Below are 24579 nucleotides of genomic sequence, written 5' to 3' on the forward strand. Positions count from 1 at the left end.
AAGTGTTCCCTTCTCTCCACTTTCATGCCAACATCTATAGTTTTGGGATTTTGTGAAGCAGGCTACTCTTAACTGGAGTTAGATAATATTTCAAAGTGGTTTTGATTTACATTTCTCTGATAATTAAAGATGATGAGCATTTTTTTAGAGACAGAGTCTCACTCATTCACCCTCAGTAGAGTGCTATGGCATCACAGCTCACAGCAATCTCCAGCTCTTGGGCTTAGATGATTCTCTTGCCTCAGCCTCCCAAGTAGTTGGGACTACAAGCAACCACCACTACCCCCGGCTATTTTTTGTTGCAGTTTGGCTGGGGCTGGGTTTGAACCTGCCACCCTCCGTATATGGGGCTGGCACCCTACTCACTGAGCCACAGTTGCCACCCAATGATGAGCACTTTTTCATGTGTTTATAGGTCATGCGCCTGTCTTCTTCAGAGAAGAAGCATCTGTTCAAGTCTCTTGCTCACAATGAAATGGAATCATTTGTTCTTATTATTTCTTTCAGGGCAGATATCTTATGATTAAATCTCTCCTAAGAAATCTAAAAATGTCTTAGGCCAGGTGCAGTGGCTCATGCCTATAATTCTTGCACTCTGGGAGGCCAAGCCAGGCGTTGTGGTTGGCACCTGTAGTCGCAGCTAGTAGGGAGGCTGAGGCAAGAGAATCACTTGAGCCCAAGAGTTTGAGGTTGCTGTGAGCTGTGACGCCATGGCACTCTACCGAGGGTGACAAAATGAGAGACTGTCTCAATAAGGAAAAAAAAAAAAGAAGAAGAAACGAAGATTTATAAAAAATACAGGTTTCATAATTTTCGTTTTTCTTTCTTTTTTGGGGGGTAGAGGACACAGAGTATCACTCTGTCATCCTGGATATTTAGAGTACAGTAGTGTCACCATAGCTTACTGCAAGCTCAAACGCCTAGGCTCAAGTGATCCTCCTGCCTCAGTCTCATGAGTAGGAATAGCTAGTTCTATAGGTGAGCACCAACATGCCTGGCTAATTTTTTCTATTTTTGGTACAGACAGGTCTCACTCTTGCTCACGCTGGTCTCAAACTCTTGACCTCATGGGATCCTGTTGCCTCAGCCTTGCAGAATGCTAGGATTATAAGATATGAGCCACCATACCTGATCTGATTTTTTTTCCAGATTCCATAATGCCTAGTATAAAATTATGTATATTGCTGGCATTTGGTATTTTTTTATGATAGGATTCAAGATAATAAAAATAAAATAAATTCAAATAAATCATTTAATTTAATTCGATCCTAATAAAATAAATTGTTCACAGAGGTGGAAAGGCATTCAAGTCAAAGGGGAGTGTCTAGAAAAAGTTCTTACATATTAGTTCCAGACCTGACTCAGATACCAAGAACTAGTCCCCTTGCTATGGGCAGAGCTTAAGATTAGCCACCTTTTAATATCTTGATTCAGGATAATTGAGGTCACACTTTTAGCTATGGCATGGTTTGCAGTTTGAGTAGCTGTTATCAGTCAGGTGCTCCTCTACAAAAAGATGTAGATTCTGATTGGTATGGGAATATAAGCTCCCACCTGCCCGTGTGGGCTTACTTCCTGCAGCAGCCCCCTCCCCTGCTTGCCTTCCTCTCCAGCCTGACTGCTGGGCTCAGTGTTCTGCAGAAATCAGCGTTGATAGTATCTTGTTTCCCAGATCTGCAAGGGCTCTCTCAGCTGCAGATGGGTAAGGTGACAATTAACCTTCAAGGGTGCCTGATCCCAGGTATGGGGCACATAGCACATCCACCTCCGGTAGTCAGCATCTTGCCAGCTAGCCCATCTGCACCGGTGATGTATGGTTTGCTAGAGCAGTGGTTCTCAACCTTCCTAATGCCGCCACCCTTTAATACAGTTCCTCATGTTGTGGTGAACCCCAACCACTAGCAACGAAAATAATTTTATGGTTGGGGGTCACCACAACATGAGGAACTGTATTAAAGGGTCACGGCATTAGGAAGGTTGAGAACCACTGTGCTAGAATGAGAGAAAACTGTTTAACCATCTTTATTTACCCCTCCAGAGTCCTAAAATCTCTTGCCTTTTCCCATCAAAAGGATCTCCTTTTGTGCGTATACCATTATGTATACATTTCAACAAGCTGTAGACTGGACTGTAAATAATTCATTTTATTTTAATAGACCCTATAATACTCTCTCCTTTAGGAAACCTCCTCGCTGAACATTTCCACTGGACACTGAACTCCCAACTTTTTCTTTTCCCAACCTTTCCTTTGTTCACAACTCTAAAATCTACTTATTTTTTGTGAACATATTTTACTCCTGACTTTACTATGGTTGTTTTGGTTTTGGTTTTCTGTTGTTACAGGTTGGCTTTTCATCAATATGCCTATATTAAATTTTAATACCATAGAAGACACATTGGTTCTGATCTCATATGGTGGAACCTAGCAACATACAATCATTATTATTTTTTTTTTTTTTGAGACAGTCTCATTCTGTTGACCAAGCCAGAATGCCATGGCATCAGCTTCATTCACAGCAACTTCAAACTCCTTGGCTCAAGCAATCCTCCTTTCTCAGCCTCCTGAGTAGCTTGGAGTAGCTATAGGTGCCCACCACAATGCCAGCTAATTTTTCTATTTTTAGTAGAGACAGAGTCTTGCTCTTCCTCAGGCTGGTCTTAAACTCCTGAACTCAAAGGATCCTCCTGCCGTGGCTCACAGATGCTAGGGTTACAGGTGTGAGCCACTGGGACTGGCTGCAACATATAATTTTAAAAAGTAATAAACACGTGGCTTAGCGCCTGTAGCCCAAGTGGCTAAGATGCCAGCCACATACACCAGAGCTGACAGGTTTAAATCCAGCATGGGCCTACCAAACAACAATGACAACTACAACCAAAAAATAACCGGGTGTTGTGGTGGGTGCCTGTAGTCCTAGCTACTTGGGAGGCTGAGGCAAGAGAATGGCTTAAGCCCAGGAGTTTGAGGTTGCTGTGAGCTGTGATGCCACGGCACTCTACCCAGGGCAACAGCTTGAGGCTCTGTCTCAAAAAAAAATAGATAAATAAATAAAATAAATAAACACATTACATAGCTTGGAAAACAAAGGCAAAGTAAAAAATATTCACAGCTCCCAAAATACCTCTTGAGAAAGTCCCTTCCTTTATATAAGTAAAATGTCCCTTATATAAAGGAAGGGAATTCCATGAGTCACCAAGTAGTTTGTGAACTAAAAGTCACCCATTCTCATCCAAAATGTTTTCTGGGGTTATTTTTTTTTTATTTTTATTTTTTTGTAGAGACAGAGTTTCACTTTATGGCCCTCAGTAGAGTGCCGTGGCCTCACACAGCTCACAGCAACCTCCACCTCCTGGGCTTAAGCAATTCTCTTGCCTCAGCCTCCTGAGCAGCTGGGACTACAGGCGCCTGCCACGACACCCGGCTGTTTTTTTGGTTGCAGTTTGGCCTGGGCCGGGTTTGAACCCACCACCCTCGGTATATGGGGCCAGCGCCTTACTGACTGAGCCACAGGCACCGCCCTGGGGTTATGTTTTTAAAATGCAATAAAGAAAAAGACCTATCTTTATCTCTTTCCCCCATTTTAATGCTCAAAACTACAAAGGTCCCCAACAAATGGCTCATAAATAAGAAGTCATTTCACATATTTCTTCCTTCCTTTCCTCCCTCCCATCTTCCCTTCCTTCCATTCCTTCCCTTCCTTCCTTCTTCCTTCCAAAATTGGAAAAACTAGCTGGGGCTCGGTACCCGTAGCTCAGTAGTTAGGGTGCCAGCCACATGCACCAGGGCTGGTGGGTCCAACCTGGACTGGGCCTGCTAAACAATGACAACTGCAACAACAACAACAAAATAGCTGGGCGTCATGGTGAGTGCCTGTAGTCTCATCTACTTGGGACACTGAGGCAAGAGAATCACTTAAGCCCAAGATTTGAAGTTGCTGTGAGCTATGATGCTATGGCACTCTTATGAAGGTCACATAGTGAGACTCTGTCTCAAAAAAAAAAAAAAAAATTAAAACTTACAGAGATGTAGTAACTTAACTCCAGGGGCACACTTAGACCTCAAGTCTTTAGAGAACTGTCCTTGTTCTTTGTATTATCCAGTGGTTTTCAAACTTTGTTTTTCAAGGCCTTTAACGGTTCCATGGCAGTGTTTGTAGGATTTTGTGGTGGTTCTGACAGCTGCTCAAGAAATCTTTTTAAACCACAGGTTGGTAATGCTTGACTTTGCTATAGCACTTTGATTTCAGGTACATTTGATTCCTTCAGCAAGCCTCAGGGGTTGGTGGACTCAGTTTCCTCTGATGCTGCAATGATTAGGAAGGAGTATTTATCCTATACAGAGATAGGACCCTGGGTGCCTTGAAAGCGTCCGTTTTATAAGAATCCACCATTGCAGGGCTGTGGTGAGAGAAGTGGGCAAAGCGAAAGGAAGTCTGTTACTGATAGTCTGTTCTATTGAGTGATAATGCAACCGTTCATCTTCCTGTTAAAGAGTTTGATGTGCTTTCACAGTTAGGAGATTCTCTCAGATCGGTAAAATTTCTTTAAGACAACTAGCTCGTTGCATCAGCAGTCTAATATATTTCCACACTGCTCTGACAGTGTGTGGTATATGTATAGTTCCTGTATCTGGGAATTCCCCACCATTTGAGCTTTACTAAAAAGCATGGCCAGTGTCCCATTATAGAAGTAGAAGGACCAGGTGCTTACTGCCCAAGTGCCTCTTACAGCAAGGGAGTATGCAGGTATGTGGCCTCGGCTTGGTTGAGTACACATGTCCACATGGGATGTTGACTTGAGAAATAGTAACACGAAGGAAGAAGGAGGAAAACACAGCATTTATTCTAACAGTAAAAGCCAATTTTCATGTCAAAAGTGGCATCCAGAGTTCAGTGCTGGCAGCAAGAAAGTCTTCATTTTTTTTTTTATTTTTTAGAAGAGACTGGCCGGCCAACATCAGCTTTTATTTTTTTAACGGTCACGTGACTGGGTTGAGCCCCTATGGTAAACTCGGCTGGCCACTATCCTGGTGTGACACAGCTCCAGGGACCCCAAACCCTGCTGATAACCCCTCTCCCCCACCCTCACTTGCACCTCTGCCCAACCCCGGCTAAGGTCCAGTCAGAAAAGCAAAGCATCCCAGGTCTGCACCCAGGGCCTGGCAACTGCATCTCCTCACCAGGGCTGAGATCCAATGGGCACCAAGGCTGCAGGTGGCTCCCAAGGTCCCACAGTGCCACTATGTTCTCCAGGGAATTAAGAAAATCTTCATCTGGCTCGGTGCCTGTAGTATAGTGGTCACGGCGCCAGCCACTTACATCGATGCTGGTGGGTTTGAACCCAACCCGAGCCAGCTGAACAACAATGACAACTGCAACAAAAAAATAGCCGGGCATTGTGGCGGGCGCCTGTAGTTCCAACTACTTGAGAGGCTGAGGCAAGAGACTCGCTTAAGCCCAAGAGTTGGAGATTGCTGTGAGCAGTGATGCCACGGCACTCTACCAAGGATAACATGGTGAGACCTCTGTCTCAAAAAAGAAAAAAAGAAAGAAAGAAAAGAAAGAAAGTCTTCATCACACCGGGTCTGTGCTATGATTTTGGCAGTGGTTATGCCTCCATCGCTCTCCTTTGTTTATGCCTATTTCCAAAGCTCAAGTTTCCAGGAAACCCTGTGAACTATCCAACTCCTTCTTTTGGTCTTCAGGTCCAAACTTTGGAGACATCTTTGAGTCTACTCTGTAACCCTATACACAATCCATCTTAGCTAGGCTAAGAAATGCTGAAAGTGGCCAGGTATAGTGGCTCGTGCCTGTAAGCATAGTACTCTGGGAGACTGAGGCAGGACGATCCCTTGAGCTCAGGAGTTTAAGAACAGCCTGAGCAAGAACAAAATCCCTATACCTACTAAAGATAGAAAAATTAGCTGGCTACATGGCAGGCACCTGTAGTCCCAGCTACTCAGAAGGCTGAAGCAGGAGGATCACTTGAACCCAGAACTTTGAGGTTGCTGTGAGCTAGGCTGATGATACAGCACTGTAGCCTGGGTAACATAATAAGACTTTGGCGTAAAATAAAATAGAAAAAAAGAAAAAAAAAAAAAGAAGTAAAGAAATTCTTTAAATGGCCTGTCTCCTTGGCTGGTACTTCCCAGCCCAAGCCTCTATTATCCCTCACCCGGATTACCACCCTGTTTCCCCGAAAATAAGACAGTGTCTCATTTTAAGGTGTGCTCCCAAAGACACGCTAGGTCTTATTTTCAGGGGACATCTTATGTTTCCTGTAAGTAGGTCTTACTTTCAGAGGATGTCTTATTTTTGAGGAAACAGGGTAGAATAGTCTCCTTTAAAAAAATTAATTAAAATTTTTATAATTATAAAGACACTTGTACTAGACTGTTTATCACAGCTCAATTTACAATTGCTAAAATATGGAAACAGCCTAAATGCCCCTCAATCCAGGAATGGATTGACAAACTGTGGTATATGTACACCATGGAATACTATTCAGCCATTAAAAAAAATAGAGATTTTGCAGCATTTGTATTAACCTAGATGGAGGTGGAACACATTATTCTTAGTGAAGAATCACAGGAATGGAGAAGCATGAATCCTATGTATTCAACTTTGATATGAGGACAATTAATGACATGGTGGGGATGGGGGAAGGGGAGAGCAGACAGAGAGAGGAGAGAGGGTATGGGGGAAAGGAAAAGAAAAAAAAGAAAAGAAAATCGAGACTAATTCTCACATAAGTTGGATTTAATTTTGACCAAAGTACATTATTTGAACAATAATTTTTTATTCAATCTGTTAATATGTTGTTTAGGATATTGCATCCTCATTTATAAGTGAAATATGTTTGTAATTTCCCTTTATAATAATGTATTTTTTCCAATTTTAATATCAGGTGTGTCCAGATGAAGTAGAATGAATTTGAAGTATTTCTTCTTTTTCTATTGTCTATAAGATTTGGCATGATCTGTTTTTTGAAATTATCTTTTATTTTTATTTATAAATATTATTTGTCTATTTAAAAAAAATAAAAAATAAAATGAAAGGGCAGTGCCCGTGGCTCAGTGAGTAGGGCACTGGCCCCATATACCAAGGTGGGCGTGTTTGAACCCGGCCCGGGCCAGCTAAAACAGCAGCGGCAACTGCAACAAAAATAGCTGAGCATTGCGGCGGGTGCTTGTAGTCCCAGCGACTCAGGAGGCTGAGGCAAGAGAATCGCTTAAGCCCAGGAGTTGGAGGATGCTGTTAGCTGTGACACTACGGCACTCTACTGAGGGTGACAAAGTGAGACTCTGTCTCTAAAAATAAATAAATAAATAAAATGAAAAATCACTAACAGTAGAAAAAAATAAAAAATAAAGAAGTTCTAGGATAGAAAGGTTTATCTACTCAATGTAACAAAGATATCAGTGTAGCGCAGACTGGTGTATGGATTTAATGAAATCCTAATTAATCCCCTACCAATTTGTTAAAGTGAGAAAACTTCCACTAACATTTATGTGAATATGCAAATGTCCACAGAGAACCAAAACACCCTTGAAACATGATCAAAGTAGGAAACTTTGACTTTGTGACTCTGGCTAAGTAATATGAACTAAATTTATTCTCTTCCCTGAAAAAAATTAATTAAAAATTTTAATTTACAAAAATTATATATACTTACTGTGTACAACATGATGTTTTGAAATATGTATACCTTATGGAATAACTAAATCAAGGTAAATAACATATGGGTAACCTCACATATTTATCATTTTTGTGCCAAGAACTAGTTTATGTATTTAATATATTTTTATTGCTATGTTAGTGTATTTTTCCTACTTACATGTATAAGGAAAAAAGTTAACTGTTAAACAGTGTTAGGTAGTTTCTTCAGGCAGTATTCCAGAAGATCCATGCATGTTATCCCTGAGCACCTTCCAGTTAGGCCTAGGCTAATGTGTGCATCTGTGTCTTAGTTGTTGTTTTTTTTTTTAAAGACAAAGTCTCACTTGTTGCCCTCAGTAGAATGCCGTGATATCATAGCTCACAGCAACCTCCAGCTCCTGGGCTTAGGCGATTCTCTTGCCTCAGCCTCCTGAGTAGCTGGGACTACAGGTGCCCACCACAACGCCTGGCTATTTTTTTGTTGCAGTTTGGCCAGGGCTGAGTTCAAACTCGCCACCCTCAGTGTATGGAGCCGACGCCCAACTCATTGAGCCATAGGCGCCGCCTTGTGTCTTAGTTTTTAACAGAAATGTTTGAAAAGAAAAAAAAAATTTAAATAGAAAAAAGCTATCTAGGTATAGTGGCTCACACCTATAATTCTAGCACTCAAGACCAGCTTAAGCAAGAGTGAGACCCTCTCTCTACAAAAAAACAAAAAAGCTAGCCAGGCATTGTGGTGGGTGCCTATAGTCTCAGCTACTCAGGAGGCTAAGACAAGATTTCTTCAGGCCAAGAGTTTGAGATTGCTGTGAGCTATGATGCCATAGCAGTCTAACCAGGGTGACAGAGTGAGACTTTATCCTCCTGTCTTCCCACATACACACACACAAAATTTATTTTATTTATTTATTTATTTTTATTGTTGGGGATTCATTGAGGGTACGATAAGCCAGGTTACACTGATTGCAATTGTTAGGTAAAGTCCCTCTTGCAATCATGTCTTGCCCCCATAAAGTGTGACACACACCAAGGCCCCACCCACCTCCCTCTTTCCTTCTTTCTGTTCCCCCCCATAACCATAATTGTCATTAATTGTCCTCTTATCAAAATTGAGTACATAGGATTCATGCTTCTCCATTCTTGTGATGCTTTACTAAGAATAATGTCTTCCACGTCCATCCAGGTTAATACGAAGGATGTAAAGTCTCCATCTTTTTTTAATGGCTGAATAGTATTCCATGGTATACATATACCACAGCTTGTTAATCCATTCCTGGGTTGGTGGGCATTTAGGCTGTTTCCACGTTTTGGCGATTGTAAATTGAGCTGCAATAAACAGTCTAGTACAAGTGTCCTTATGATAAAAGGATTTCTTTCCTTCTGGGTAGATGCTCAGTAATGGGATTGCAGGATCAAATGGGAGGTCTAGCTTGAGTGCTTTGAGGTTTCTCCACACTTCCTTCCAGAAAGGTTGTACTAGTTTGCAGTCCCACCAGCAGTGTAAAAGTGTTCCCTTCTCTCCACATCCACGCCAGCATCTGCAGTTTTGAGATTTTGTGATGTGGGCCATTCTCACTGGGGTTAGATGATATCTCAGAGTTGTTTTGATTTGCATTTCTCTAATAGATAGAGATGATGAACATTTTTTCATGTGTTTGTTAGCCATTCGTCTGTCGTCTTTAGAGAAAGTTCTATTCATGTCTCTTGCCCATTGATATAAGGGATTGTTGGCATTTTTCATGTGGATTAATTTGAGTTCTCTATAGATCCTAGTTATCAAGCTTTTGTCTGATTGAAAATATGCAAATATCCTTTCCCATTGTGTAGGTTGTCTCTTTGTTTTGGTTATTGTCTCCTTAGCTGTACAGAAGCTTTTCAGTTTACTGAAGTCCCATTTGTTTATTTTTTTTGTTGTTGCAATTGCCATGTCAGTCTTCTTCATGAAGTCTTTCCCCAGGCCAATATCTTCCAGTGTTTTTCCTATGCTTTCTTTGAGGATTTTTATTGTTTCATGCCTTAAGTTTAAGTCCTTTATCCATCTTGAATCAATTTTTGTGAGTGGGGAAAAGTGTGGGTCCAGTTTCAGTCTTTTACATGTAGACATCCAGTTCTCCCAACACCATTTATTGAATAGGGAGTCTTTCCCCCAAGGTATGTTCTTGTTTGGTTTATCAAAGATTAGGTGGTTGTAAGATGTTAGTTTCATTTCTTGGTTTTCAATTTGATTCCAAGTGTCTATGTCTCTGTTTTTGTGCCAGTACCATGCTGTCTTGAGCACTATGGCTTTGTAGTACAGACTAAAATCTGGTATGCTGATGCCCCCAGCTTTATTTTTGTTACAGAGAACTGCCTTAGCTATACGGGGTTTTTTCCAGTTCCATACAAAACGCAGAATCATTTTTTCCAAATCTTGAAAGTACGATGTTGGTATTTTGATAGGAATGGCATTGAATAGGTAGATTGCTTTGGGAAGTATAGACATTTTAACAATGTTGATCCTTCCCATCCATGAGCATGGTATGTTCTTCCATTTGTTAATATCTTCTGCTATTTCCTTTCTGAGGATTTCATAGTTTTCTTTTTTTTTTTTTTTTTTTTGTAGAGACAGAGTCTCACTGTACCACCCTTGGGTAGAGTGCCGTGGCGTCACATGGCTCACAGCAACCTCTAACTCTTGGGCTTACATGATTCTCTTGCCTCAGCCTCCCGAGCAGCTGGGACTACAGGCGCCCGCCACAACGCCCGGCTATTTTTTGGTTGCAGTTTGGCCAGGGCTGGGTTTGAACCCGCCACCCTCGGCATATGGGGCCGGCGCCCTACTCACTGAGCCACAGGGGCCGTCCGATTTCATAGTTTTCTTTATAGCGGTCCTTCACCTCCTTCGTTAGGTATATTCCTAGGTATTTCATTTTCTTTGAGACTATGGTGAAGGGAGTTGTGTCCTTAATTAGCTTCTCATCTTGACTGTTATTGGTGTACACAAAGGCTACTGACTTGTGGACATTGATTTTATATCCTGAAACATTACTGTATTTTTTGATGACTTCTAGGAGTCTTGTGGTTGAGTCTTTGGGGTTCTCTAAGTATAAGATCATGTCGTCAGCAAAGAGGGAGAGTTTGACCTCCTCTGCTCCCATTTGGATTCCCTTTATTTCCTTGTCTTGCCTAATTGTATTGGCTAGAACTTCCAGCACTACGTTGAATAGTAAAGGTGACAGAGGACAACCTTGTCTGGTTCCAGTTCTAAGAGGAAAAGCTTTCAGTTCTACTCCATTCAGTAAAATATTGGCTGTGGGTTTGTCATAGATAGCTTCAATCAGTTTTAGAAATGTGCCACCTATGCCTATACTCTTCAGTGTTCTAATTAGAAAAGGATGCTGGATTTTATCAAATGCTTTTTCTGCATCTATTGAGAGGATCATGTGATCTTTATTTTTGCCTCTGTTAATATGGTGGATAATGTTTATAGACTTGTGTATGTTAAACCAGCCTTGCATCCCTGGGATGAAGCCTACTTGATCATGATGAATGACTTTTTTGATGATAAGCTGTAATCTATTGGCTAGGATTTTGTTGAGAATTTTTGCTTCTATGTTCATGAGTGAGATTGGTCTGAAATTCTCCTTTTTGTTTGGGTCTTTTCCTGGTTTTGGTATCAGGGTGATGTTTGCTTCATAGAATGTGTTGGGGAAGATTCCTTCTTCCTCAATTTTTTGGAATAATTTCTGCAGTACAGGAATAAGCTCTTCCTTGAAGGTTTGATAGAATTCTGGAGTGAAGCCATCTGGACCAGGGCATTTTTTGGTTGGAAGATTTTTTATTATTTCTTTGATCTCAGTGCTTGAAATTGGTCTGTTCAGGAGCTCTATTTCTTCCTGGCTGAGTCTAGGGAGAGGGTGTGATTCCAAATATTGATCCATTTCTTTCACATTGTCCAATTTCTGGGCATAGAGTTTCTGGTAGTATTCAGAGATGATTTCTTGTATCTCTGTGGGATCAGTTGTTATTTCCCCTTTATCATTTCTGATTGAGGTTACTAGAGATTTTACTTTTCTATTCCTCGTTAGTCTGGCCAATGGTTTATCTATTTTATTTATTTTTTCAAAAAACCAACTCCTTGTTTCATTAATTTTCTGAATGATTCTTTTGTTTTCAATTTCATTGATCTCTGATTTGATTTTGGAGATTTCTTTTCTTCTACTGAGTTTAGGCTTAGATTGTTCTTCTTTTTCCAATTCCATAAGATCTCTTGTGAGATTGTTGATGTGCTCTCTTTCTGTTTTTCGAATGTAGGCATCTAAAGCGATGAATTTTCCTCTCAAAACTGCTTTTGCAGTATCCCACAGGTTTTGGTAGCTTGTGTCTTCATTGTTGTTATGCTCAAGGAAGTTAATTATTTCCTGTTTTATTTCTTCCTTCACTCATCTGTTATTCAACAGAAGATTGTTTAGTTTCCATGCCTTTGGGTGGGGTCGAGCATTTTTGTTAGAGTTGAGTTCCACCTTTAGTGCCTTATGGTCTGAGAAGATACAAGGTAAAATTTCAATTCTTGTGATTCTGTTGATGTTTGTTTTGTGTCCCAGGATATGATCAATTTTGGAGAATGTTCCATGGGGTGATGAGAAGAATGTATATTCTTTATCTTTGGGATGGAGTGTTCTATATGCATCTATCAAGCACAGTTGTTCTAGGGTCTCATTTAAGTCTCTTATATCCTTGTTTAATTTCTGTTTAGAGGATCTGTCCAGCTCTGTAAGAGGAGTGTTAAGGTCCCCTGTTGTTATGGTATTATCAGATATCATATTGCTCAGACTGAGTAAGGTCTGTTTCAAGAATCTGGGAGCATTTAAATTGGGTGCATAGATATTTAGAATTGAAATGTCTTCTTGTTGTATTTTTCCCTTGACCAATATAAAGTGACCACCTTTGTCTTTTTTGACTTTAGTTGCTTTAAATCCACATGTATCTGAAAATAAGATTGCAACTCCTCTTTTCTTCTGAATTCCATTTGCCTGAAAAATTGTCTTCCAACCCTTGACTCAGAGCTTTAATTTGTCTTTTGAAGCCAGGTGTGTTTCTTGCAGACAGCAAATGGATGGCTTGTGTTTTTTAATCCAGTCAACCAATCTATGTCTCTTCAGTGGGGAATTCAAGCCATTAACATTTATTGAGATAATTGATAAGTGTGGTAGTATTCTATTTGTCTTATTTTGTGAGAGTCCATTGCTTAGTTTTATCTTTTGCATCAGTGTGGAGGTTTGGTTCTGTCCTTTAATTTCTGAGTTCTTACTTTGCTTCTGATCCATTGTGGTGGTCAGTGTGCAGAACAGGTTGAAGTATTTCCTGTAGAGCTGGTCTTGTTGTGGCGAATTTCCTCAATGTTTGTATATCCGTAAATGATTTGATTTCTCTGTCAATCTTAAAGCTTAGCTTAGCAGGATACAGAATTCTGGGCTGGAAATTTTTCTGTTTAAGTAGATTAAAGGTAGATGACCATTGTCTTCTTGCTTGTAAAGTTTCATTAGAGAAGTCTGCGGTCACTCTGATGGATTTGCCCCTGTAGGTCAACTGGCGCTTACTCCTGGCAGCTTGCAGAATCTTTTCTTTTGTCTTGACTTTGGACAGGTTCATCACAATGTGTCTTGGAGAAGCTCGGTTAGAGTTGAGGCGACCTGGGGTCCGATAGCCCTCTGAAAGCAGTGTGTCAGAATCTTTGGTGATATTTGGGAAATTTTCTTTTATAATATTCTCTAGTATAGCTTCCATTCCTCTGGGGCATTCTTCTTCCCCTTCTGGAATTCCTATAACTCGTATGTTGGAACGCTTCATAAAGTCCCATAATTCTGACAGTGAACGCTCTGCTTTCTCTCTCTTCTTTTCTGCCTCTTTTACTATCTGAGTTATCTCAAAAACTTTGTCTTCTACCTCTGAAATTCTTTCTTCTGCATGGTCTAACCTGTTGCTGATACTTTCCATTGCATCTTTAAGTTCCCTGATCGACTGTTTCATTTCCTTCAGCTCTGCTATATCCTTTTTATATTCTTCATATTGTTCATCTCTGATTTGATTCTGTTTTTGGATTTCCTTTTGGTTATTTTCCACTTTATTAGCAGTTTCCTTCATTGTTTCCATCATTTCTTTCATTATTTTCAACATGTGTATTCTAAATTCCCTTTCTGTCATTCCTAACATTTCTATATAGGTGGAATCCTCTGCAGTAGCTACCTCATGGTCCCTTGGCGGGGTTGTTCTGGACTGGTTCTTCATGTTGCCTGGAATTTTCTGCTGATTCTTCCTCATGGGTGATTTCTTTTATCTGTTTCCTTGCCCTAATTTTCCTTTCACTTCCTCTTGCTCTTTAAGTTCTCGTGCCTGTGGAAGTTGCGGGCGGGTTTAGACGGATTGAACACACGTGACCACTTGCCGGTTTTCCACTGTTTTAGTCCTCCTCTTGGGGTCCAGAAGTCTCTCGCTGACTCCCTGTATCCTCTCATGGGTGATGATAGGCAGATCCCACCAGCCTGAGGTGCCTGGAGTCCTATATCCCCAGACTCACAGTGCCCAGATGCAAGGAAGCTGTTACTCGGCTGCCATCTTGCTCCCGAATCCCACAAAATTTATTTTTTATTGTTGGTGAGGTTTTGGTTTATTTGACTTTTTTTGTTTGTGTGTTTGTTTTCTTGAGACAGAGCCTCATTTTGTCCACCTTGATAGTGCCCTGGTGTCATAGCACACAGCAAACTCAAACTGTTGGGCTCAAGTGATTCTCTTGCCTCAGCCTCCCAAGTAGCCAAGACTATAGGCGCCCAACTATTTTTATTATTTATTTATTTATTTGCGGTTTTTGGCTGGGCCTGGGTTTGAACACGCCACCTCCAGCCTATGGGGCTGGTGCCCTACTCCTTTGAGCCACAGGTGCTGCCCCCAGCTATTTTTAGAAGATAGGCCTCACTATTGCTCAGGCTGGTGTCCAGTTCCTGAGCTGAAGCAATGCACCTGCCTCGGCCTCCCAGAGTGCTAAGATTACAGGGGTGAGCCACTATGCCTGGCCTATGAGGTATTTTTTTTTTTTTTTTTAGAGACAGAGTCTCACTTTATCACCCTCAGTAGTGCCGAGGCATCACAGCTCACAGCAACCTCCAACTCCTGGGCTTAGGCGATTCTCTTGCCTCAGCCTCCTGAGTAGCTGGGACTACAGGCGCCCGCCACAATGCCCAGCTATTTTTTTGTTGCAGTTTGGCCATGGCTGGGTTTGAACCCGCCACCCTGGGTATATAAGGCCGGAGCCCTACCTACTGAGCCACAGGCGCCACCCAGGTTTTTTGTTTTGGGGTTTTTTTTTGTTTGTTTTTTTGTTTTGAGACAGTCTCCCTCTGGCACCTCTGTATAGTGCCCTGGCGTCACAGCTCACAGAAACCTCAAACTCTTGGGCTCAAGCAATTCTGCCTCAGCCTCCCGAGTAGCTGGGACTACAGATGCTCTGAACAAAGCCCGGCTATTTTTGGAGATGGGGTCTCGCTCTTGCTCAGGCTGGTCTGCAACCCGTGAACTCAGGCAATACACCCGCCTTGGCCTCTCAGAATGCTGGGATTATAGGCATGAGCCACAGAGCCCAGCCAGGCCCATGAGTTATTTTTTAAGACCTTTACTATGATGTCAGGCACGCCACAACACCCAGCTAATTTTGCTGTTTTCAGTAGAGACAGGGGTCTCACTCTTGCTCAGGCTAGTCTCTAACTCTGGAGCTCAAGGGATCCTCCCACCTCAGTCTCCCAGGGTGCTAGGATTACAGTTGTGAGCCACTGTGCCAGACCGAAAATAAAATTAATTAACAAATAAACACTGCATTCTCAAATCTGCCTCCTGCTCATTGATTTTAGATCTGTGCAATAGTGTGGAAGCATGTCTCAGACTCCTTTCCATTGGCACTAGCCTTTGCAGTCTCCACAACATCAGTTTTTAAAATGCATCATTGCATTTTATTGAAAGAATTATGTCTTACCCCTGAATTCTCTGAGATTTTCTCTCATTCCCTCAAAGGTTATACATATTTAATCTATTTTGGGGGTGATCCTTTGAGGGTCTTTAGGGAAATGGAAATTATATCACTTAGCATTTGATCAGGGAAGCAGGCCACTATGAGTAATAAAGAATAAAAGATTTATTGTAGGGGTTAGGTCTTACCCAACCATGGGAGCTAAGTACACAGTCTAAGTTTGTTACTTCTGTGTCTGGTGCTGGGCCTGAAGTCAGCAAGGCCAGTGGTCGAAAAGGGAAGACAGACGTGATATGAGCAAGACAAAGGTCAAAGGGGAATCCATGAGATCACACTGGAGCTGTATGTGTTTTTTCTTCACGCTCTAAATCAGCGGTTCTCAACCTGTGGGTCACGACCTACAGGAACTGTACTAAAGGGCCGTGGCATTAGGAAGATTGACAACCACTGCTCTAGAGAATGCAGTTTATCCCCAGGATCCTTCTACTTTAGTTTGCTTTAGTTTCAGTGGCCATAGCATAGATGTCCAGGTCATAAAAGAAGTCAGAAGCAGAACAATCAAAACTCTTCTGCCAGATTGTCTTTTTTTTTTTTTTTTTTTTTTCTTTTTTTGAAACAGAGTCTCACTTTGTTGCCCAAAGCTAGAGTGCTATGGTGTCGCAGATCACAGCAACCCCAAACCCCTGGGCTCAAGAGATCCTCTTGCCCCAGCCTCCTAAGTAGCTGGGACTACACGTGCCCACCACAACACCTGGCTAGTTTTTCTATTTTTAGTAAAGATGAGGTCTTGCGCTTGCCAAGGGAATCTGCCTGCCTCAGCCTCACGGGGTGCTAGGATTACAGGTGTGAGCCACCACCTGGCCTGCCAGAGTGTCGAATGTCAATTTGTTTTCTAGCACTGTTTCTTCTGTCTCCTCATCCTCATCCTCATTGTCTGGCACTCATCTCCATCTATCTTTTTCTGTTAATTCCTCTGGCGTGGTGTATACTAGTTGTTGAATTTCTCCAAGATCCCTACTTTGATAGCCTTCATCCCTTCATCTCACTTTTTAGGGGGTGGAGGGAGGCATATCCTCACTGTTTTATGATTTCCTTGATTGGTTCTGTTTAAATCTTGTGTTATGTACAACATACGTGCACTGTTTTCTCCAAAAGGAATTTATTGTTTCAAGGTTGATAGCTTTCATGGCTCTATGACAGCAATAGAATCTTCAATGGTGTACTCCTTCTAGGTTTTCGTGATGTTCTATTGGGTTCTTTTGCATAGCATTAACAATCCTTTCTATACAGTACTGTGTATAATGAATCTTAAAGTTCCTTCTATACCCCGATCCAGAGGCTGAATTACAGGTGTTGTATTTGGGGCAGGTAGGCCCCGTCAGTCCTCTGGTGTAGAACTCATGGGATTCAAGGTGGCCCGAGGCATTGTCCAATATCAAAGAGACTTTAAAAGACAGTCCCTTAACTGGCAAGGTAACAAAGGAACAAAGCATTGATGAAACCAATCCAGAAAAAGGTCTTTTTGTTGTACAACCAAAAGACTGGCAGCTGGTATTTATCTTTCCCCTCAAGGCTTGGGGGTTAGCAGATTTAAAGATAAGGGAAGACCTGACCATAAAACAACCAAATTTGTATAAAACAGCTCCTGCCTTAAATCCTGGTGCTTGTTTCTCTTCCTTACCAAGTGTCCTTTTTTGGCATCCCTCCCCCCCCCCCCATAGAGTACTTCCATATGCATTAAAAACCTGTTCAAGCTAGGTAGACTGGTGCTGTCTGTAGTCCCAGGTACTCAGGAGGCTGAGGCTAGCCTGGGTAACACAGTAAGATCTCTTCTCTCAAAAAAATAAAACATAGTCATTTAGGCAAATATTTTTTCTCCTCAATGATTTTCTTGATATCTGGTAACTCATCTACTGCCTCTTCGTTGGCAGAAGCCAATTCTGTTATCGTGACATTTTTTAAGCCAAAATTCTTTCTAAAATAATCACCATCCTTTGATGACATTAAATTCTCCAGCTTTAGATATTGGAGTCTACAGGTATATCTTTCTTATAGCAATTCTGCACCCCCATAAAAGCCACATTTTCGATACAAGATAAAAAGATATTTCACAAACTGTGCAAGGTTTTCCTGCCTGTTGGTATAGCTGCAGCAACAGCATCATGAATTTCATTTTCATTTTTTACATAGATTCTCATGTTGATTTCATCTATCTTGAAATGATGGGCAGCTGCAGCCACAGAACCTCAATCTATAGTACATATTAAGCAATTCAACTATTTGTTGTAGTGTCATGACTTTTTTCTGCTTCTTGGGAGCATATCCAGCATCACTAGTGGCACTTTGTATGAGTCCCATAGTGTTATTCAACTTCTAAGGTATTAAACCAAACACAAGGAAAAATATATGAGAACTGCAAGAGATCACTTTTTACTGTCATATGAAATGGACTGGAGAGACAAACTGCTTACACAGATATGGCATCTTTTTTTGTTGTTGTTGTTTTGTTTTTTTTTTTAATTTATTTATTTTTATTGTTAAATCATAGTCATGTACATAAGTGCAATCAAGGGGTACAATGTGCTCATCAAACTGTTCAATGTAGCCTTCATGGCATTTTCTTCTTTTTTTTTTTTTGAGATACAGCCTCAAGCTGTCACCCTGGGTAGAGTGCTATGGCATCATAACTCACAGCAACCTCCAATGGCTGGGCTCAAGCGATTCTCCTGCCTCCACCTCCCAAGTAGCTGGGACCACAGGCGCCTGCCACAACGCCCGGATATTTTTTGGTTGCAGCTGTCATTGTTGTTTGGCGGGCCTGGGCTGGATTCAAACCCGTCAACTCAGGCGTATGTGGCTGGCACCTTAGCCACTTGAGCCACAGGCGCCAAGCCAGCATTTTCTTAGTTATTGTATGTAGACATTTGTATTCTGCGTTTAGTAAGTTTCGCCTGTACCCATTCTAAGATGCACCATAGATGTGGCCCCACCTATTACCTTCTCTCCCCCCTAACCTCCCCCCTCCCTTTCCCTCCCTTGGCCTTTTCCCATATTCTTGTGCTATAGTTGGGTTATAGCCTTCATGTGAAAGCTATAATTTAGCTTCATAGTAGGGCTGAGTACATTGGATACTTTTTCTTCCATTCCTGAGATACTTTGCTAAGAATATGTTCCAGCTCCATCCATGTAAACATGAAAGAGGTAAAGTCTCCATCTTTCTTTAAGGCTGCATAATATTCCATGGTATACATGTACCACAATTTGCTAGTCCATTCATGGGTCCATGGGCACTTGGGCTTCTTCCATGACTTAGCGATTATGAATTGGGCTGCAATAAACATTCTGGTACAGATGTCTTTGTTATATTGTGATTTTTGGTCTTCTGGGTATATACCTAGTAGAGGAATTACAGGATCGAATGGCAGGTCTATTTTTAGGTCTCTAAGTATTCTCCAAACATCCTTCCAAAAGCAATGTATTAGTGTACATTCCCACCAGCAGTGTAGAAGTGTGCCCTTTTCTCCACATCCACGCCAACATCTCTGGTTTTGGGATTCTGTTATGTGGGCTACTCTTACTGGGGTTAGGTGATATCTCAAAGTAGTTTTGATTTGCATTTCTCTGATGATTAAGCTCTGATGAGCTTTATTTCATGTGTTTGTAGACTGTGCATCTGTCTTCTTTAGAGAAGTTTCTCCTCAAGTCCTTTGCCCACCCTGAGACGGGATCACTTGTTCTTTTCTTGCTAATATGTTTGAGTTCTCTGTGGATTCTGGTTATTAAAACTTTATCAGAGGTATAACTTGCAAATATTTTCTCCTGTTCTGAGGGCTGTCTTACTATGTTCTTGGCTGTGCAGAAGCTTTTTAGTTTGATCAGGTCCCAGTAATGTATTTTTGATACTGCTTTGGTTGCCTGGGGGGTCCTCCTCATAAAGTATTCACCCAGGCCAATTCCTTCAAGAGTTTTCCCTGCTCTTTCTTCAAGTATTTTTATAGTTTCATGTCTTAAGTTTAAATCTTTTATCCAGTTAGAGTCTATCTTAGTTAATGGTGAAAGGTGTGGGTCCAGTTTCAGTCTTTTACAGATAGCCAGCCACTTCACCCAGCACCATTTGTTAAATAAGAAATCATTTCCCCACGGAATGGTTTTAATTGGCTTGTCAAAGATCAAATAATGGTAAGCAGGTGGATTCATCTCTTGGTTCTCTATTCTGTTCCAGACATCTACTTCTCTGTTTTTTTTTTGCCAGTACCATGCTGTTTTGATCACTATCGATTTATAGTACAGTCTCAGGTCTGGTAGTGTGATTCCTCCTGCTTTGTTTTTATTGCTGAGTAATGTTTTTTCGAGGTTTTTTCTGATTCCATATAATCTGAAGTATTATTTTTTCAAGGTCTTTAAAATATGACAATGGAGCTTTAACAGGAATTGCATTAAAATTATATATTGCTTTGGGTAGTATAGACATTTTAACAATGTTGATTCTTCCCATCCATGAGCATGGTATGTTTTTCCATTTGTTAACATCTTCAGCTATTTCTTTTCTTAAAGTTTCATAGTTCTCTTTGTAGAGATCTCTCACGTCCTTTGTTAGGTATACTCCCAAATATTTCATCTTCTTTGGCACTACTGTGAAAGGAATAGAGTCCTTGACTGTTTGTTCGGCTTGGTTATTGTTTGTATATATAAAGGCTACAGATTTATGGGTGTTGATTTTGTAGCCTGAGACATTGCTGTATTCCTTGATCACTTCTAAAAGTTTTGTAGTAAAATCCCTAGTGTTTTCCATATATACGATCATATCATCTGCGAAGAGTGAAAGTTTGATCTCTTCTGACCCTATGTGGATACCTTGATCGCCTTTTCTTCCATAATTGCAATGGCTAAAACTTTTACAATGTTAAAGAGCAATGGAGACAATGGGCAACCTTGCCTGGTTCCTGATCTAAGTGGAAATGATTTCAATTTAACTTCATTCAATATGATATTGGCTGTGGGTTTGCTGTAGATGGCCTCTATTAGTTTAAGAAATGTCCCTTCTATACTGATTTTCTTAAGTGTTCTGATCATGAAGGGATGCTGGAATATTATCAAAAGCTTTTTCTGCATCAATTGAAAGAATCATATAGTCTTAATTTTTTAGTTTGTTTATGTGCTGAATGACATTTATAGATTTACATATGTTGAACCAGCCTTGAGACCCTGGGATAAATCCCACTAGGTCATGGTATATAATTTTTTTGATGTGTTGTTGGATTCTGTTTGTTAGGATCTTATTGAGTATTTTAGCATCAATATTCATTAGTGATATTGGTCTATAATTTTCTTTTCTTGTTGGGTCTTTCCCTGGTTTAGGGATCAAGGTGATGTTTGCTTTGTAGAATGTGTTGAGTAATATTCCTTCTTTTTCTATATTTTGGAAGAGGTTTAGTAATATACGTACTAGTTCTTCTTTAAAGGTTTGGTAGAATTCTGATGGGAAGCCATCTGGTCCTGGGCTTTTATTTTTAGGGAGATTTTGTATAGTTGATGCTATTTCAGAACTTGATATAGGCCTGTTCAACATTTCCACTTTGTTCTGGCTAAGTCTTGGTAGGTGGCATACTTCCAAGTGTTGGTTGATTTCTTTCAGGTTTTCATATTTCTGAGAGTAGAGTTTTTTGTAATATTCGTTTAGGATTTTTTGAATTTCTGAGTGGTCTGTTGTTATTTCGCCTTTGTCATTTCTGATTGATGAGATTAGGGATTTTATTCTTTTTTTCCTGGTTAGGTTGGCCAAAGGTTTATCTATTTCATTAATCTTTTCAAAAAACTAACTTTTGGATTTATTGATCTGTTGTATAATTCTTTTGTTTTCAATTCCATTTAATTCTGCTTTGATTTTAGTTATTTCTTTTCTTCTGCTGGGTTTGGGGTTGGAATGTTCTTCCTTCTCCAGTTGCTTGAATGTTACATTAAGTTATTAACTTCCTCTCTTTCCGTTTTCTTGTGGAAGGCTTGCAGTGCTATAAATTTCCATCTTCAGACTGCCTTGGCAATATCCCAGAGGTTCTGATAATTTGTGTCTTGATTGTCGTTTTGTTCCAAAAATTTGGTGATTTCCTTCTTAATCTCATCTATAACCCATCTATCCTTCAGCATAAAGTTGTTTAGCTTCCATGTTTTTGTATGGGTATGCAGATTTCTGTTGTTATTGAGTTCAACTTTTATTCCATGATGGTCTGAGAAGATGCAAGGAATAATTTCTATTTTTTTTTTAATTTGCTGAGGTTAGATTTGTGGCCTAGGATGTGGTTGATTTTGGAGTATGTTCTGTGGGCTGATGAGAAGAATGTGTATTCCAGTTTTGTTGGTATGAAATGTTCTGTAGATGTCTGTTAAGTCCAGATGTTGAATGGTTGAGTTTAAATCTAAAATTTCTTTGCTTAGCTCCTTTTTGGAGGATCTATCCAGCACTGATAGAAGGGTGTTAAAATCTCCAACTACTGTGAAACTGGAGGAAATCAAGTTGCTCATGTCTGTTAGAGTTTCTCTTATAAATTGAGGTGCATTCTGGTTGGGTGCATAAATATTAATAATTGAAATCTCATCATATTGAGTATTACCTTTAACAAATATGAAGTGTCCATCTTTATCCTTCTTTATTTCAGTTGGTTTAAAGCCTATTGCATCTGCGAGTAGGAGTGCAATGCCTACTTTTTTCTGCTTTCCATTTGCCTGGAGTATAGATGACCATCCCTTCACCTTGAGTCTATATTTGTCTTTTAATGTAAGATGAGATTCTTGTATGCAGCAGATATCTGGCTTGAGTTTTTGTATCCAGTCAGCCAACCTGTGCTTCTTTAGAGGACAATTTAAACCATTCACATTAATTGAGAATACTGATAAGCCTTTCGAGGGTCCAGTGGACATTTTTAATCCTTTTGCGACTGTGGAAGTTGGAATTTGATCAAAATTTTCTGGGTGGGTTTACTTTTGTGGTGGAGGATTACGCTGGTCTTTATGGAGGATAGGTCTGAGAATATCCTGGAGAACTGGTTTAATTTGGCAAATTTCTTCAACATGTGAATGTCGTTAAAGTATTTAATTTCACCATCATAAATGAAACTCAGTTTAGCTGGATACAGCATCCTGGGTTGAAAGTTATTTTGTTTTAGGCGATTAAAAGTTGATGACCGTCCTCTTCTAGCTTGAAAGGTTTCAGCAGAGAGATCTGCAGTTATTCTAATATTCTTCCCCTTGTAGGTGATGGTTTTCTTTCGTCTGGCTGCTTTCAGAATTTTCTCCTTCATATTAACTTTAGTGAAATTGATTATGATGTGTCTGAGGGATGTCTTATTTGGGTTGAGTTGTGCTGGAGTTCTGAAACTGTCTGCTATCTGAATTTCAGAATCTCTTGGCATGTCTGGAAAGTTCTCCTTCATAATCTCATGGAGAAGAGACTCTGTTCCTTGTGAAGCCACTTCATCGCTTTCAGGGATCCCTATAAGACGAATATTGATTTTTCTTCTAATTATCCCAGAGCTCTCTGAGAGAGTGATCTGTTTTTGCCCTCCATTTCTCTTCCTCTTTGAGAGTTTGAGAGTGTTCGTAAGCTTTGTCTTCAATGCCAGAAATCCTTTCTTCTGCTTGTTCCATTCTGTTACGGAGGGATTCTACTGTGTTTTTCAGATCTTTGAGGGCTGCAACTTCTTGTCTCAATGTGTCAAAATCTTTGGTCATTTGGTCTTTGAATTCATTGAATTCTTGAGATATATTTTAGGTTACTGGTTGGAATTCTAGTTTGATCTTATTTGCTATCCAGATTCTGAATTTGATTTCTGACATCTTAGCTATGCGTTTGTGCATGGGATTCTTGTGTTGTGTCTGCCTCATTGATCCTTGGGGGAGTTGATCTACTCTGATTATTCATATTGCCAGAGTTTATCTGTTGATTTCGTCTCATGATTGCTTTTTCACCGTTGCCTCTAGCTGTCCTCAGAGTTGGGGAGGTGCCTCTCCAAGATTAGACCCCAGCAGGATCACTCTATTGTTGCTGGATCTTTGTAGGGAGTGACCCTGTGTAGCTCCTCTGGGGCTGCCCCAGCCAGGGATTTCTGGTTTGGGGAGCAGCTCTGGAGTTTGACACACCTGGATCCAGCAACAGGGCGGTGGGGAGGGTGCCCACTGTTCTGGGAGTGCCTGGTGTCCAGTGACTTGGGCTCAGAGAGCCCAAGGCTCCAGCAGTCTCTGGCCAGGAGAAGGGCTCTGCACAGAGGCAGGAGGGCTCCAGAGGGCACGCAGCTACCAGAGTCCCTGGCCAGATAAGCAGGCCGGTGTGGAGGCAGGAAGGGTACAGGAGGGAGGATGCGGGGTTGTGCGGCTCCCAGAGTTCCTGGTTAGGGCGTGCAGAGGCCCAGCGGGTGCAGCTCTTACCAGGGTCTGGGCGGGGGCAGATTGCTGATCGTGGCGCAGCTCTTACAGGTCCAGGCGCTGATGGCTGATTGTGCATAGCTCTTATGGAGGTCTGGGCTCCAAGCACTGATCGCTCGCAGCTCTTAGAGAGGTCTGGGCACTGTTCAAGATTGTTCCATTGTTAAAGATTACTTTGATATTGCTCAAACTCCTGGGCTGAAGTGATTCTCTTGCTTCAGCATCCTGAGTAGCTGCAACTCCAGGGGCCCACCACAATGCCTAGCTATTTCTAGAGATGGGTCTTGCTCTTGATCCTGGCATCTTCTTTTTTTTTTTTTTTTTTTGAGACAGAGCCTCAAGCTATTGCCCTGGGTAGAGTGCTGTGACGTCACAGCTCACAGCAACCTCAAACTCCTGGGCTAAAGCAATTGTCTTGCCTCAGCCTCCTGAGTAGCTGGGACTACAGATGCCTGCCACAACGCCCGGCTATTTTTTTTTATTGTAGTTGTCATTGTTTGGCTGGCCCAG

This window comes from Nycticebus coucang, chromosome 10 (genome assembly GCF_027406575.1).
Source record: "Nycticebus coucang isolate mNycCou1 chromosome 10, mNycCou1.pri, whole genome shotgun sequence".
In the NCBI taxonomy this organism is placed as follows: Eukaryota; Metazoa; Chordata; class Mammalia; order Primates; family Lorisidae; genus Nycticebus; species Nycticebus coucang.